Genomic DNA, 16,908 nt, shown 5'->3' on the forward strand with positions numbered 1-16,908 from the left:
TCTCTGAAACCTCTCGTCATCATGTGTCTTAGAAGGGGTCTAGTGGAACAAGAGGCCTGAGAGCAGTTCTGTTGTGGCTTGATGATCTTAAGAGAAGAACGGAAAGAGGTGGAGTCAAGATGGCTGACTGAGGGCCCCTTACAGCCTTGTTGTGTACGACCCTTTATGGGGTTTTCTTGGCAAAGAAACTGGGGTGGTTTGCCATGTCTCTCTCCCTTGAATTAAGGTAAACAGATGTTAATTGACTTGCCCAGGGTCACACGGCTTGTGAATGTCTGAAGTCAAATTTGAACTTGGGTATTCCTGACTCCAAGCCCAGTGCTCTATCCACTGAGCCTTCCAGCTGCCTATAGCTTAGCTCCCCATTATCCCTTTTCAACAGTCTCAAAAATGCACCAGACTTGAGTTCTGATCAGGAAAGCAAAGGCCACAATGAATTTTTTTTTCAATATATTGTTTACAAGAAACATATTTGAAATGGAATTCCATACAGAGTTAAAATAAGAGACTGGAACAGAATCCATTATAGTTCATTTGAAGTAAAAAAAAAAAGGTAAAAGTTGCAATCTTGATGTCAGAAAAAGCAATAGGAAAAAAAATTAAAAGAGATAAACAGGGAAACTCCATTTTTCTGGAGGGTAACATACAATGGATTAATATCAGTATTAAACCAATATTAATATCAATATTAAATGTATGACCCAAATGGCCTTAATATCTACATTCTTAAAGGAAAAGTTAAATGATTTACAGGGAAACATAAATAGCGAAACTATAATAGGAGGAGGGGACCTCAATTTATCACCTCTCAGTCCTAGATAAATCTAACTCAAAAATAAACAAGAAGTTAAAAACCTGAATAGAATTTTTAAAAAATTAGATGGTATAGAGCTGTGGAGAACATCAAACAGGAATAGAAAGGATTAATCAACTGTGCATGGTACATTCACAAAAATTGTCCATGCATTATTAGGTCATAAAAATCACACAAAGAAATGCAGAAAAACAGTAATACTAAATGTATCTTTTATTGATAATAATGCTATAATATTATTCAGTAAAGGGCTTTTGAAGCAAAGTTTAAGTTAATTAGAAACTAAATAGCTTAATCCTAAAGAATGGGTGGTTTGAAGAACAATTCATAGAAATAATAATTTCATGAAAATTAATGACAACAATAAAGGTACATACCAGACTTCATGATACCCAGCCAAAACAATACTTAGGGTAAATTTTTTATCTTTAAACTACTTTTTAAATAAAAGAGAGAAAGAGCAGATCACTGAATATGTCATGTGTATAAAATACTATAAAACCAATTAGTTAAAATCTCCTTAATGAAACACTAAAATAGAAATCTTTATTTATCAAAGGAGAGATTAAGAAAATTGAAAGTAAAAAGCAAAAACCATTGAACTAATAAATAAACCTAGGAGCTCTTTATTTGGAAAAAAACCCCTATAAAATAGGTAAGCCATTAGCTAGTTTGATTTAAAAGAAGAAAATCAAATTACCACCATCAAAAATGAAAAAGTGAGTTTATACGTAATGAAGAAGGAATAAAAATTGTTAGGAGCAGTTTTACCCAACTATATGCCAATAAAAACTGATGATCTAAATAAAATAGATGAAAATTTACAAAAACATAAATAGCCTACATTAACAGAATAGAAAATAGAACACTTAAATAACCTTAACTTAGAAAAAAAGAAATTGAAAAATCCATAAATGAACTTTCAGAGAACAACCCAGGACCTTATGGATTTAAATGCAAATTCTACCCAACATTTGAAGGATAATTTTAATACTACATAAACTATTTAAAAATACATAAAGGAGTGCCACAAAATTCCTTCTATGATGCAAAAATAGCCCTTATATTTACACTAGGAAAAGTCAAAACAGATCAAGAAAACTATCAACCATTTACCTAATGAATATTGATGCAAAAATTTTGAACTAATATATAACCCATGATCATACATTATGACCAGGCTAGATTTATACTAAGAATACAAGGCTAGTTCAACATTAGAAAAATTATAAACATAATTGACAGTGTTAATAACAAAAACCAAAAATCATATGATTATTTCAATAGATGCTGAAAAAAGTTTTGTTAGAATACAGCAACCATGCTTGTTAAAAAAAATTAGAACATATAGGATAGGTAGTATATATCTAAAAGTAAGAGCTAGCATTATCTATAATGGGGATAAGCCTTTCTAATATGATGAAAGGTTAAAGCATTTTTGTTATTAACATTACTGTTCAGCAGGCTACTAGAAATATGAGCTATAGCAATAAGAGAAAAAAAAGGAAATTAAAGGAATTGTTGTTCATCATTCTTGAAGTGGGCCAATGACATCAGGAGGATGAGCTCTTGACTTGCAAGTGAATTGGATTTATGTGAGGCAGAGCTGTGCAAGGTCATTAGCCTCACTCCTCCAGAGTCATTGGAGTTCAGGAACAAGACATAGGTCAAGACAACTGATAATTACCCCGAAATTAAAGGAATAAGCATATACGTAGAGTAAACAAAAACATTGTTTTGTTTTTTTGTTTGTTTTGTTTTTTTGTGAGGCAGTGGGGTTAAGTGACTTGCCCAGGGTCACACAGCTAGTGAGTATCATGTGTCTGAGGCCAGATTTGAACTCAGGTCCTTCTGACTCCAGTGCCAGTGCTCTATGCCCTCTACCATCTAGCTTTCCCTATTATGTTTTACAGGTAATATAATAGCTTATTTAGAAAACTCCAAAAGTGAACTAAAAACATTAAGTAAAACAATTAACAACTTCATCAAAGTTGCAGGATATAAATTAAACCCACAGAAATCATCAGCATTTCTGAATATTAACAACAAAGTCCAGTAGGTATAGAAACAGAAATTTTATTTGAAGTAATTAAGGAGAGTATAAAATACTTAGGAGTCTACCTACCAAGATGCATTCAAGAACTATAGGAACACAATTTTAAAATACTCTTTATATAAGTAAAATTTATTTAGGTTTGTAAAGGTTAAGTATATTAATGGAATCAATGAATAAAAATGGGAAGGGAGGGGGCTAAGTGGTATCTGATCTCAGACTTTACCACAAAGCCATAATCATCAAAAGTGTGGTCCTAGAAAGGAAGAAATTAAACTAGTTACATAGTGTACAGAAGCACATGATTGTAGCACCCTGGTGTTTGATGAATAACTGGTACAAGAATCACTATTTGACAAAACCTGTTAGGAAAACTGGAAAGTAGTCTGGTTGAAACGAGGTATAGACCAACATCTGACACTACATACTAGAAAAAACTCCAAATGAGTGTAATTTGCACACAAAGGTTGATGTCATAAGCAGATTAGAGAGGCATTGGAAGACATTACCTCTCAAATCTATGGATAGGTGAAGAGCTCATGACCAAAAAAGACATTGATATTCACATATACAATCTTGATTACGTACAGTTAACAAGTTTTTGCCTAAACAAAACTCATGTGTCTAAAATTAGGAGAAGCAGGAATTTGGGAAAAGGATGATTGTTCTAAGTTTCTCTAATAAAGGTCTTATTTCTAAGATTATATGTATATACATATAAACTTATTCAAATTTATAAGACTAAAAGCCATTGCCCATTTTGTAAAGGTTCAAAGAATACGAATAGAACATTTTCAAAGGAAGAAATCCAAGCTTATCAAGAGCCATATTTTTAAAGTGCTCTGGATTATTAATAATTAGAAAAACACAAATTCAAACAACTCTATGATACACACATTAGATTGGCTAATTTGACAAAAAGGAAAATGATAAATGCTGGAGGGCCTGTGGGAAAACAGATATTTTAATGTGGAGCTGTGAACTAATCCAGCTGCTGTTCTGGAAAGCATTTAGAAACTATGCCCAAAAATCTGTTAAACTTTGGACCCAGCAATGCTGCTACTAATTTTATATCCCAGAGATGTCAAAGAAAAAGTAAAAGGAGTCATATGTACAAAAATATTTATAGAAGCTCTTTTTGTAGTGTAAAAGAATTGGAAACTGTGGGGGAGCCCACCAGTTGTGGAGTGGCTGAACAAGTTTGGAGTATATGAATATAATAACATCCTGTTGAGTTGTAAGAAGTGGTAAAGGGAGAACCTGGCAAGACTTGCATGAACTGATGGAACACAAAGTGAGCAGAACCAGGAGAAAAAAATTGTACAACAACAAAAATAATCTAAAGATAATTGATTTTGAAAGACTTAGAAACTTTGATCAGCAGAGTGAACAACCATGATTCCAAAGAGTCATAATGAAATTTACCTCCAGGGAGGTGATGGACTCAGAGTCCAAATTGAAGTATATATTTTTCTTTCTTTTTTCTCTTGGACATAGCTAGTGCAGCAGTTTATTTTGCATAACTGTACATACTTGTAATGAGTCTTGGGTTCTTTTGTTTGTTGTGTTTTGTTTTTGCTATCTTAATGTGTTCAGAGGTAGGGAAGGGAGGGAGAGAATACGGAACCAAAAAGAAAATAAAATTGAATTTTTAGAAAGTGGAAAGGGAAGGTAATAGGAATGCCTTTGGGGAAAAAGGAAAGGAAACCTTAGAATGGGCGGGTAGAAGTCTATACAAACAAGAAAGAATGAATAAGGTTAGTGGCTTATACTTGATCCTCACTCCTATCTGTATTAGTCAAAGGAGAGAGGGAAGAATACATATACATAGTTCAGTATAGAATTACATTTCACTCAAGAGGGAAATAGAAAGGAAAAAAGGGAGTTTTAGGAATGATAGATTAAAGGTTGTATATTAGTCCTGTTCATAACAAAATTGGAAAGATGTATACATTTATCTCTCTTTTTGAGATGGTAAGGAATTGGAATCTTAGGGGGTGCCCATCATTTGGGGAATGAGTGAACAAGTTATAGTATATGAATGTGATGAAACACTATTGTACTATAAGAAATGATGAAGGGGCTGGTTCCCAAAAAACTTGGAAAGGTCCATGTGAATTAATGCAGAATGAAGTGAACAGAAACAGGTGAACAGTTTATACTTGACCACAGTATTGTAGCAGGCAGCTAGGTGGCCCAGGCCTGGAGTTCGGAAGACATGGGTTCAGATTCAGCCTCAGACACTTTCTAGCTGTGTGAGCCTGGGCAAGTCACTTAACCTCTTTTTGCCTTAATTCACAGAAGAAAGAAAAGGTGAACACTCCAGTATCTTTGCCAAGAAAACCCCATACACAGTATTGTCCACAGGGTCACAAAGATTTGGACATGACTAAACAACATCAATATTGTAAAGACATATCGTTTTGAAAGACTTAAGACTTCTGAGCTGTATAATATCCAGCCATTTTTTCAGAGGACTAATAATGAAACAGGGCATCTAAGTGGCACAGTAGATAGAGCACTGGGCTTGCAATCAGGAAGACTCATTTTCATGAGTTCAAATCTGGCCTCAGACACTTACTAGATGTGTGACCACGGGCAAGTCACTTAACCCTGTTTCCCTCTCTTTTCTCATCTATAAAATGAGGAAGTGAAGGAAATAGCAAACCGCTCCAGTATCTTTGCCAAGAAAACCTCAAAATGGGGTCACAAAGAGTTGAACATAGCTGAAACAACTCAACCAAAAACAGGATGAAACATGCTATTCACCTCATGATAGGAAGATGAAAGACTCAGAATACAAATATAGTTATATAGCTATAAATGTGTACATGTATTTATTGACATCTTCATATCTGTGTGCACATATGTATACAAATATACATATATATTCTTTTAGACGTGATCAATGGAGAAATTTGTTTTGTTTGTTTGTAATAAGGTTTTTTTATTAAAAAAATTAAATAAAAAAACAGAATGAGGATAGACTTGGGCAATGATACCATATAGTAGTAGAATATCATAATAGCTCAGGTGAGAGATTATGACAGCTTGAATTAGGGTCATGGCTATGTGAATATTGGAAAATCAAATTTGGCAGTAGATTAGACTTTTGGGGTGAACGAGAGTGAGGATGTAAAAGCCTAAGTGCCTGAGATGATAGCAGTACCCTTGATATAGAAATAGGGAATGGGCTTTAGAAGATGGTGCCCTTGATAAAAGGCAACTAGGTGGCACAGTATATAGAGTGCTGGGCCTGGAGTCAGTGAGACTCATTTTCCTGAGTTCAAATCTGACCTCAAACTCTTAACTAGCAATGTGATCCTGGGCAAGTCACTACACCCTGTTTGTCTCAGTTTTCTCACCTGTAAAATGAGTTGGAGAAAGAAATGGCAACCCACTTCAGTATCTTTGCCAAGAAAATCCCAAATGGGGTCATGAAGAGTTGGACATGACTGAAACAACTGAACGACATCAGCCCTTGATAAAAATAGGAGTAGTTTTGAGGGAAAAGAACAATATGAGTTCTCTTTTGGACCTTTTGAGTTTAAAATGCCTATTGGGCATCCAATTCAAAATATTCAGCAGGTGGGCAGCTAGGATAGTGGATAATGCACTGGCCCTGAAGTCAGGATGACCTGAGTTCAAATCTGACCTCAGACCAAACACTTGACACTTACTACCTGTGTGTCCCTGGGCAAGTCACTTAACCCCAGTTGCCTGGGAAAAAACCCCAAAAAACAAAAACAAAAACAAAAATATTCAACAGGCAACTGGTAATGCAGGACTGGTGCTTTGGATAGAAGTTGTGCTAGATATAGATCTGGTCATTATTTGAATATAGATAATCATTGAACCCTTGGGAAACTGATAAGATCATCTAATGAGTGCATAGAGTAATTAAAGAGAAGAGGGCCTGGATAGTGTATTGGGGGACACTAATGAGTGTTTCATGGATTAAGATCTAGTTAGAGGCTAAGGAGGAGTGGTCAGACAAGTAGGAGGAGCACCAAGGGAATGCAATGTCATTGAAAAGCAGAGAGAAGATAACATACAGAAGAGATGGTGATCTACAGTGTTTAATGCTGTAGACCTGTCAAGAAGGAAGAGGATTGAGAAAAATGTATCAGATTTGGCAGTTATATAGTTTTTTTATAATTTTATTAATTTGATTTATCAACAATCACTTCCATATGCTTTTGAGTTGGAAATTTTTCTCCCCCTTCCTCCCCCCCCCACCTTCCCCAAGACAGCACACAATCTGATATAGGCTTTACATTTACATACCCATTAAACATATTTTCACATTAGTGAAGTTGTAAGTAAAAATTAAAACGAATAGGAGGAACCATCAAGAAAGATGAAACAAAACTCAACAGAAGGTAAAAATAAGTGATAGCAATTTGACTTCCATAGTTCTTTCTTTGGATGTGGACAGCATTTTCCATTCCGAGGCTTCTGAAGATGTCTTAGATCCTCATAATGCTGAGAAGGGTTCAGTTTAACAATATTAGTCATTGCATAACATGGCTGTTATTGTGTACAAAGTCCTCTTGGTTCTGCTCACTTCACTCGGCATTGGACCATATAAGTCTTTACAGGTTTTTCTGAAGTCAGCCTGTTCATCATTTCTTATAGCACAATAGTATTCCATTACATTAATATACCACAACTTGCTTGGCCATTCCCCAATTGATGGGCATCCTCTCAATTTCCAATTCTTTTTGGCAGTTATATAGTTAAATGGAGAGATCAGTTTCAGATGGTCAGATCAAATGAGAATTTTTTTTTTAATATGTGGACATTTGGCATATTTGTAGTAGCATGGAAGGAATACCAGTAGATAGGGGGAGATTGAAGATTAGAGAATGATGATGATAATGGAGGAAATCTGCTGGAGAAGACAAGACTACCTGGGACCAAGTGTACATATAGAGGAGTTAGCTTTGGCAAGAATAGCCACCTTTTCATGTGCCACTGGAGTAAAAGACAAGATAGTGGTGAATGATATTAGAGGTCTCTGTAAATAGCTTTAATTTCTTTGGTCGGGTATATGGTAAGCTCTTAGCTGAACATGTGATAAGATGATTTGTTCCTGAACATGGCAGTGAAACACTTTCTTTTGAGTGATGGAAGATCAAAAATATGATCTTTCTTATGTATACCTGAAGATTTTAAGATTTAGGTCCTGGTAGTTAATTAGATTGAGGAACTCATAAGTTAGAATGTTTGAGGATAAATCAGTACGTATTTTGAAGTTCTTAATATGAGGTCAGTAATTTTGGTTAAGAGTGAGACTATGATCTAAGCATGGAACTTAACTGTTACTAAGTTGCCAGTAATGTCTTCCAGGTTCAGGAACAGGTGATGAATTTGGATAGAGTAAACCTCAAAGGAGGAGAAGTTGCTGAGGGATTACAGGGAGAATTTGGAAGTGGCCATGGGGAGCAGAGAGTTATGATTTGACAACAGAAAGCATTACTGGGCTGTCTTTTATTTTTGAGAGAAATGTAGTGCTTAGAGCTATTTCATACCTGGTTATAGCTGGACTTGGAGTCCTAGGATTTGAGTTGAAAATCTTGGCTCTGAGGGGAAGCTAGGTGGCGCAGTGGACAGAGCACCAGCCCCGAAGTCAGGAAGACCTGAGTTCGAATGTGGCCTCAGACCAAACACTTGACACTTAGTAGCTGTGTGACCTTGGGCAAGTCATTTAACCCCAAATGCCCTAAAAGACTCCAAAAAAAACAACAAAAAAGAAAAAAGAAAATCTTGGCTCTGACATTGTCAGTTTGACTTTGGGCAAGTTGTTTAACACTTAACCTCAATTTCTCTTTCTCTTTTATTTTTTAAAATTATTTATTTTTTTACATTAGCAGGTTTTTTTACCCTTCAACCTTCCTTCCTTCTTTCCCCACCCCCATTGTGGGGAAGGTGGGGAAGAGACTATTGGCTATGTCTAACAGTGTGTCTTATTCCGCATCATTTGTCATGAGATGAGTAGCAGTATTTATCTTTCATCCTTTGAAATCTTGGTTGTCATTTCATTGATCAGACTTCTTAGTCTTTCAGAGTTGTTCATTTTGAAAATATTGGTGTCGTAGTATAAATTGTTCTCTTTCTGCTTGCTTCACTTCAAATCACTATGTAAGTGTTCTTGGGTTTCTCTGAAACTATCTCTAAATTTCTTGAAACAATTCTATTCCATTACATTCATATGTCATAATTTGTTCAGCCATTCCCCAGTTTATGGGTAGCCCCCTGATTTCTAGATGTCACCACAAAAAGAACTGTTAAAATATTTTCTGACATGTAAAACCTTTTCTTCTTTCTTTGATCTCTTTTTTGAGGTGTAGACCTTTGAGGTGGTATTTGGTAGGTCAAAGAATATATATATATATATATATATATACACATACATAATAACTTTTGGGACAGTCCCAAATTGCTTTCTAGAATGGCTAGTTCACAGCTCCACCAGAGGTACATCAATGTGACTTTTCCCTCAGTACCTCCAACTTTTGTCATTTCCTTTTTTCTCAGTGTTGCCAGGTGATAGGTGTGAAGTGGAACTTCAGTTGTTTTAATTTGTATTCCTCTAATTATTAGTGATTTGGAGCATTTTTTCATTTTGCCACTCCAATCCATCCTCCATTCAGCTGCCAAAGAGGTTTTTTGAAAGCACAGGTGGACCATGTTATACCATACCACACCATGCTGCCTCTCAGTTCAGTAAACTCCAGTGCTCCCTATCACCTCTAGGATCAAATACAAGATCCTGTTTGGAATTCAAGGCCCTTTATAATCTAAACCTCACTCCCTACCCCCTCAACTTTGTAGTTTTCTTGCACTTTACTCTTTGCCAAGTAATCCTCAGTCCAGTGACACTGACCTCCTTGATGTTTCCCAGACACTTTTGTGTTTCTTGGCACTAAGCATTTTCTCTGGCTATCCCCATGCCTGGAATACTCTCCCTCTTCATTTCTGTCTACTGGCTTCCTTCAAAGCTGTCCTAAGATAGCATCTTCTACAGGAAGTCTTTCCCAAACCCTTTTAATTCTAGTACCTTCCCTCTTTTAATTATTTCCTGTTTATCCTGCATAAAGCTTCTTTGTACCTATTTGTTTGCTTGCTGTTTCCCCCATTAAATTGTGATCTCCTTGAGGCTGAGGACTGTCTTTGCCTCTTTTTGTATTCCCAGTGCTTAGCATAGTGCCTGGCACATAGTAGGTGCTTAATAAAAGATTGTATTATTTCAAAAATACTACTTGTTAAAAACTATAATTTGTTTAATATTTTATATTGCAAGCTTTTTGAGGACAAGATTTGTATCGTATCTTTATTCTGCAGATTACACATGATAGACACTTACTGAAGATGTTTAACTGAATGTTTCTAAACTAGTTTAGCACAATCAGAATCCTAATAAAAAACTGTTGCTCCATTTAATGTGAAAAAACTTTAAGATTACTACTTGGAGAAGAGATTGCAGCCTTCATTCAGGAGTCTGTCATTAATTTTATGAATGGAACTCATACTTGGATTTCCTAAGATGCAAATTTGCAGGGTCTTAAGGGAAACAAAGAAGCATGACACTCTGTTCAGTTCACTTTTTATGTTTTAGGAATATAGATAAATGACAAGAAAATAGATCCAGGTATCAATTCATTTCAACAGACATTAAGTGCTTAATATGTTCAAGGCCTTTAGTTGGGTACTATTCTTGGATTAAATCATGGGGTCACTCTACATTCTTTAGGTTTTTTCTTAAGTTTTTATTGATATCTTTTGTTTTTACATGACTCATTTCAGAATGTTTTTCAATCACTCCTGAGCTAAGAGCTATTTCTTGAAACAAAAAATAAAAAAGAGATTAAAAAAAAAGTTTAGCAAAGCTAGCCTTAGGGTTAGGTATGCTTTCAATACAAGTTTCAGCAGCTGCATCTATAGAACCTATTTTTTTTATTTGTGTTTACAGTAATGACCCTTGAGATGCTGGAAGTACTTCAGTTACCAGAGAAAGATTCAATAGTAGGCTCTATGGAGTATCCATAATGGCAACAAAGTACCCTGATAATGTTTAGAAAGATTTTCATGAGTGTTTGAAAGTTGTTCGTCCTTTCTTCTTTTACCCCGGGTTTTGCTGTACTGTATAATTATAACCTAAGCAGATCATTGATTGTTTGTTGTGTTATGCACAAACTTTGATCCATCTTTCACTATGCCAGCATCAGTCGATCAATAAGGATTTAATGAAGTGTCTGAGAAGTGTCAAATACTTCGCTAAATGCTAGTGGATTAAAACAACAACAACAAAAAAATAACTCCTGCCCTCAAAAAGCTTACATTCCAGTGAGGGAGGCCACATACAGTCATGTAATGTAATACATGTATGTATGTATCTTAAAGAATGGATGGAACCTGACCTTAGAGGCAAAGAAACAGCCTTTCAAACCTACCGAATCCAAGTGTTTTATTTTTAATAAGCAACACTCTTATCTAGGTGAACCTTAATTTTTTCTGAGGAGACAAATGACATTTGTTTATTCAGAAAGTTGGCTCAAATGCTGTATAAAGGTATCTGTAAGTAAAAAGATATTTGCAAAAGGTTCTCAGCATGTCTAACTGGTGTGTCCTGTTAAATAAGAGCAAAGCAGTTTTCTTCCCCGCCAAAGGGAGGGGTTGGAGAGGATTGTTTTGACTTTTAAAAGGGGTGGGGCTGTAGGTGCAAAAGCAGTCTGGGGGAAGAGCTCTAGTAGGTGATGAGGGTTGAGGATCAAGCCTACATTTCTGAGCCTGCGTGTACACAGCCTACTTTAGGACCTCGCAGGAGCCTCTACGCTACTTACGTCCAAGTAGCAGGCTCCCTTACTTCCCGTCCCAGAAAAATCCGGGCAGCTGCTCCGGTCTGCTCCTTTTCCTGAGGGGTTGTTTGCAGGGGCTTTGGCCGCTCCTCCCTCCACTCTCTGCTTGCCCCGCCTTTCCCGTTTTCTACATGTGACTCGGTGCCTGTCTGCAAGGAGGGAGGGAGACAAGGGCAGAAGACCAGGATCAGACCAGGAAAGCAAAGCTCCCGGGTCATTTGCAAAGGGTGCAGCCCCGACGGGTCAAGTCTGGTCTGCGGGGAAACGAGGGCCGCAGGCTGGCACCCAGAGAAGCCAGAAACTACAAATACTTGTCCCACCTGTGTGCAGGGGCCGCCGCGGGCCCGGGGGACCCTGACTCTCCTGTCTCGCGATAAGCTTTTTGCAGACGGGTTGCAGCCGGTGTCCACCTCGAAGGCTGCAGCTGCTGGCGCTGCTCTGCCTCTGGTATCCGGAGCCGAGCTCTGGAGAAGGTAACTACCGGAGCCGGGGCGCCGGGAGACCTTGCGGGGTTGTCCAGGGTCAGAGGTGCTGTAGCTTAGGAAGGGGGTGACAGTGTGGGTGCTGCTGCTGCAACGGCAAGGAGGGCTTTCCGAGGACTGAACTCGAATCCAGGGAAACTGGCCGGAGGAGCCCGCAGTACGCAAGCGGCTGGGTGAAAGAGAGAGAGAGAGAGAAGAGAGAGAGAGAGAGAGAGAGAGAGAGAGAGTTTGTGTGTGGGGGGGGAGTGTTATTTATGTAGCCAGGTTGACAGCCTCTGAAATGGGTTGCAAAGGAGGGAAAAACTGGACTTGAGCCAAGAATCTGCATGAATGGCTTCTGGCCAAGCTTGGGGGGGGGGAGAGTAGTGCAGCCCCAGGGAATTGGTTAGGGTGGGGTGAAGAACAGGAAACTGACCCCCCCATCGTGCCTGACTTAGGAAAATACTGCAAGGTGAATGCTTAGGTTGTCTTCTTGGGGGTGGGGTAGGTATTGCTCAGAGAAAAAGGTAGAACAAGAGTTAAATACTCCTTTGGTTTCTTGTTTGTTTCTTGTTCTGTTCTTTTGCTGAATTCTGCTAACATGTCAGATAGGCTGGGATAGGAGGCAATGAAAGAAATTGTTGTCCTAAATAACCTTGCAAGTTAGTGATTTGTTGCCTATCACCATCCTGGTTGACATTGAGATGAACTTACCATGGGTTGTTTAGAACCCAAGCTTAAAAAAATGTGCTGAGGAAAGAAAAGGAAATGATGTTGGTATTAAGAGGCTCTAACTTTAAATTCTTAGTATTAGTTAACGTTTTTGTTTATCCCTAAGCCTTTGATATTTTGGTTTAAATCATAAAGAAATATATCTCTCTGCATCCTGGTATGCTGGTAGTTTGTGGCAGGCGGGGGGGTGTCGAGGGAAGAAGAGAAGATAAATGTAGCTGAACACCTAAAAAAGCCCATTTTGATCATTGTTTTTAAAAAATTGTTATAAATTTCTGAATTTATTTTGGATATAGGACAGTATTTGACTTCTGAAAGCATAGTTCTATTATTTGGACAGCTTTTCCAAAATAGAAAAATGCTTGAAATGTGTGTTGGTGGAGATAATATATACAGTGGTGGGTTAGAGTTTCTGGATTGAAATATTAACTTTGCTTTCACTTTCTGGTTTTATTAAAGTTTGGTTTCAGCCCAGATGCTGATGTTTTTGGCAAGTTCAGCTCATTTTCATTTCAGTGGATATTTAGTATGTACAAACTGTGGATAAATGAAGAGAGCTATTTTTGTCCTTTGGCTCAGTATAATTCTATTTCAAGCTGAAATTCCATTTCTCAGCCATAAATGAAGTATCCTTTATTTTTATCATATAAAGAAATTATGACCTTTTAAGACAGTAATGTTTTGTGATCCATTTTCTCCTATTTTGAAGGATTGGGAATTTTAGGTTTTTCAGATTACATTGTTATAAAGATGCCAAACGCAAATCCATAAGCCTCAGCTATACACCTTAAAAAAGGGGAGGAAAAATTGTTTTAAAACCTGTTTTAAAGCTCATCAAGATGTATTTTTTCTAGTTCATATTTCAGTCATCCCACACATGCCAGCAGTAGTTACTTCAGTGTTTGAATCACAAAGTCTCAGGGCCCTCAGAGATCATTTAGTCCAATTTGTACCTAAAAGGAGTCTCTTCTATTCCATACCTGACATCACATATTGTATAATTGATTTATTTAAAATGTACTGTAATATTAAGATCACAGTGCATATTAAATACATAATTATCATTTATGGAATTTTCATTATTAAAAATACTATTGTGTTTCTATTACTTAAACTATTTAGGTTTATCGGCTCCAATTACATATCAGAGGAATTTTTCAAGTATTGGTGAGAGAAATTTAGTACTGCTTAACTTACATAAAAGTACAATATATAATAACTTAAGTGTATATAAAATAAACATTTCAATCATCTCACCTATCAAACATCTCACCACTGACTGTGGTACCAAGGGGGACATTGCAGGAGAATATTGTCTTTGGATTCATTCTCAAAATGGCAGGTATAAGACCTCAGCATTCTTATTTAGTTTAATTGACCATTGTTGTTCTATCCATTAATTTTTTTAAAAATCTTTTCAAAAATCTGTTCATATTTTGGGGTTAGTATAACATTTGGAGATAATAAGCTTTATTATCAGCTGAGCTAATAATTTTTTCTTTAATTTGTCCTACGGATGTCTTTTTCAAAGCTTAAAAAAGGTTGCTTCCTCATACTAGTAATCTGGGATTTGGCCAACAAGTCTATGTTCACCATAACCATAATCTTCATGATTTTCTCACAAGGTGACTGTGGAAAAGTGCACATAGCCCTGTAGGATGTGTAAGCTCTTTGAGGTCAAGGAGTGTTTTTCAGTGTATGTTTGCACCCCACAACACCTGACATAATGCCTTGCATGTGATAGGAGCCATATAGATATTTGTCGGATTAGATTGTAAACTTTAAAACCCTGTGTAAATGAGAATTATTATTTCATAAACTTTTAGCTTCCTATATCTAACTTATTTTTTTATATTGAAGAATTATAATCTCATCCAGTCTGTAGCATTAGTCTTATTATTTCATATGTAGAGAACTGTTGAGTATGCATTTCTGATGTACAAAATTTCCCATAGTAATCATTGGACCATAGATTTAGAGTTGTAAATATCTTAGAGGTTATCTAGCTTGCCTCCTTCATTTTAGAGCATGGAAAACTGTGGCCCAGAGAAATAAATGTCTTGCCCAAGTTCACACAAGTGGAAGCAGCATGTTTCAAGCCAATATTAACAAATTTTGAGCTGCAATTGAATGTTCTCATTATTTATTTCTCTTTTACAGTTTTTATGCCTTAGAAATTACTTTATTGAAATATTTTTTTTTGCTCATTAGCACCTCAAGAATTGGGAAATTCAGGCCTTTCTAAAGTAAAGAAAAGAAAGTAGACTAGTAAAACAAGTTATTTTCAGTTTTTAAAGAGAATCTAATGGTGAAGAATTTGTGTAATGTGTTTTGTTTAGATTTTTGAGTCACATTCATTACACATTAGTCCTTAGAGTTTACTTAAATCTCCATTGTTTCAAACCCAAGATTAACCAACATTTATTTTTGTTGCTTTTTAAATTTTGCCTGGTTTTGTAAGTTAGATTTATCCATTAGTTGTGGATAGGACCTTTTTCCATGAGAAAGAAAGCAGAAAATATAATTTGTGTTTCATCACTTACGAGCCCTGTTCCCAAGACTTTGTATCCAAGCTTGGCATTCATTGGTTCTGCCAACCTCAAAACATCTGAAGAACCGTGGGCTATATCAAGGCTGGAGAATCTTTCGCCTCGAAGCCACATGTGGCTCAAGTCCTCAAGTGCGGCCCTTTGAATCCAAACTTCACAGAACAGATCTTTTTGTTAAGGGGATTTATCCTGTGAAGTTTCGATTAGTCAAAGGATTGCCCTTGAGGACCTAGAGGGCCACATGTGACCTTGAGGCCCCAGGTTCCCCACCCCTGGGCTGTACTATAGCTTTAAAAATTAATGGATACTGTTTCATACTAAAATGTGTCCAGCCATAGTAAGGTAGTTCAGAATTTTGTACCTTGTTTCCAAAAATTTTGAGAAGTTACAAGGATTTTATTGTGGTCTTATTTTTTGTTACATGTATTTTTATTGTATTTTCATGGTCCAAACCCAGGGTAAAGAAAATTCTGTCTACTCAGTTGCCTTTGCTTTTAAAGTTATCTTTATTTCCATATTTGATTTTTCTAAGGTATTCTTTACCCTTTATATCTCCCCTAGCTGGAGAATTTGATTGACTCTCAACATTCATTTTTTATAGGATTCTAAGTTCCAAATTTTTCTCCTTCTGTCCCCAAGACAGCAAGCAATCTGATTGGTGTGTTGTACATGTGCGGTCATGGTAGACATATTTCCACAAGATTGACTTTCATGTTCAAGTGCTGTCTCTGTCTCATGTTAGCTGTATGACCTTGGGCTAGTCACTTAACCTCTTAGTGTTCCAACCAGCTCTCTAAGACTGTAAATTACAGAGCAAATCCATATTGAAGGAGTTCTTCACCAGGAATTCCCTTCCCTGATGAAATTTTTTCCATTCCCAACTCCAAAAACATGAAAGGCACTGTGGTTAAGCACTTAAGATCTTTGCTCTAAGTTTTTTTTTTTAAATCCATTCCTCCTTCTGTTCCTGCCCTTGTGTCTTTTGTATGTGTATTTTGAAAACTTAATCTGGTTGATGAAATCCCTGCTAGAAATGGATTAAATTGTACATCCATATTAGTCTCTTTGGACAACTCAATCTTTCTTCCTCATGGGAATTGCTTCCTTTTGTGTCTTCAGAATTTAATTCTTGAGAGATGTTAATCATTTGGGAGTCAATTTCCATTATAGAATTTTAGTTCATGTGATCCTGTCCTTTCTCTGAACCACCTTTTTTAAAAAAATATTCTTTCAGAATCTATGGCATATGTCAAAGTAATGCTAAGTTTACTTCTGTCACAAATTCTAAGATGAAATGACCCTTTGTGCTAAAATTGTGTGGTGTTCTGGTCCCCTGACCATCTCCTCCCTTTCTGGTCATTATACTGAGTATAAGTAGCCAGTATAAAGTAGCATTAGTAGGAAGGTTGCAAAGGAACCCAAGCAGTCACAGACAAAC

General features: G+C 36.7%; 1 protein-coding gene across 4 annotated transcripts in view; it reads left to right on the top strand.

Annotated features, from left to right (window-relative positions):
* The window catches only part of OSBPL1A (oxysterol binding protein like 1A), a 286,161-nt gene that overhangs the window by 115,672 nt on the left and 153,581 nt on the right, over positions 1-16,908 (top strand). The window contains exon 1 of one of the 4 annotated variants that reach the window (XM_078153462.1): positions 12,120-12,201. The exons of the other annotated variants lie outside the window; for them this stretch is intronic. The gene's annotated coding sequence lies outside the window, so the exon portion shown is untranslated. Of the gene's footprint in view, positions 1-12,119; positions 12,202-16,908 lie in introns of those variants that run through there. 4 annotated transcript variants of the gene reach the window in all.

The sequence above is a fragment of the Phascolarctos cinereus genome, unplaced genomic scaffold (assembly GCF_003287225.1).
Source record: "Phascolarctos cinereus isolate Bilbo 61053 unplaced genomic scaffold, phaCin_HiC Scaffold_4;HRSCAF=312, whole genome shotgun sequence".
NCBI classification, from domain to species: domain Eukaryota; kingdom Metazoa; phylum Chordata; class Mammalia; order Diprotodontia; family Phascolarctidae; genus Phascolarctos; species Phascolarctos cinereus.